The following is a 930-nucleotide window of genomic DNA, read 5'->3' as shown; positions in this document are numbered from 1 at the left end:
CAATCCTGGGGATAGTGTGTCCACAATCCTGGGGATAGCGTGTCCACAATCCTGGGGATAGTGTGTCCACAATCCTGGGGATAGCGTGTCCACAATCCTGGGGATAGCGTGTCCACAATCCTGGGGATAGCGTGTCCACAATCCTGGGGATAGCGTGTCCACAATCCTGGGGATAGTGTGTCCACAATCCTGGGGATAGCGTGTCCACAATCCTGGGGATAGCGTGTCCACAATCCTGGGGATAGCGTGTCCACAATCCTGGGGATAGCGTGTCCACAATCCTGGGGATAGCGTGTCCACAATCCTGGGGATAGCGTGTCCACAATCCTGGGGATAGTGTGTCCACAATCCTGGGGATAGTGTGTCCACAATCCTGGGGATAGTGTGTCCAGGATTGTGGACACACTATCCCCAGGATTGTGGACACAGAAGACTACGGTTGCTGGCGCCCCATCTGGCCTCCTCCTCCTCCTCCTCCTCCCCCCGCCCCACCCGGCCATAATAGATCACCTAATTCATTGTTTATATCGTTGTCACCAAATATAAACATCATTACCTTCCTGTTTTGATAAGATAATGATTAATAACTCAGTTTTGGTTATAATTTTTAACCTGTTTATCTAATTAATAATAATAATTGATAAAAAACCCCATTAGGTCCGTTCTGGAAAATACTGACGTGTCCAGGCGGCTAGCTAGCGGTGCACTCAACCATTTATTATTTATTAATAATTAATATTATTGAAAGGTAAAGAGGTTAGACAATAGAACAAAAATTTTATATGTGAGTTATTAATGATTATCCTATGGAAAGAGGAAGGTAATGATGTTCCTATTTGATAAAAACTATATAAAGAAAAAATGAGATGATATATTATGGCAATATGTGTGGTGGTGAGGGAGGCGACCTTGGCTTGAGTCGCCCACCAG

General features: G+C 45.1%; 1 long non-coding RNA gene across 1 annotated transcript in view; it reads left to right on the top strand.

The window, feature by feature from the left end:
* The first annotated feature begins 681 nt into the window (after nucleotides 1–681).
* LOC139765368 (uncharacterized) overlaps nucleotides 682–930 on the top strand; it is a 159,704-nt gene continuing 159,455 nt past the window's right edge. Inside the window, exon 1 of the long non-coding RNA XR_011716656.1 lies at nucleotides 682–930. This exon is cut by the window's right edge and continues 27 nt beyond it. This is a non-coding gene — a long non-coding RNA (uncharacterized lncRNA).

The sequence above is a fragment of the Panulirus ornatus genome, chromosome 54 (assembly GCF_036320965.1).
Source record: "Panulirus ornatus isolate Po-2019 chromosome 54, ASM3632096v1, whole genome shotgun sequence".
NCBI classification, from domain to species: Eukaryota; Metazoa; Arthropoda; class Malacostraca; order Decapoda; family Palinuridae; genus Panulirus; species Panulirus ornatus.
Note: the sequence above shows the minus strand (reverse complement) of the source record. Positions and strands in the feature narration are given on the sequence as shown.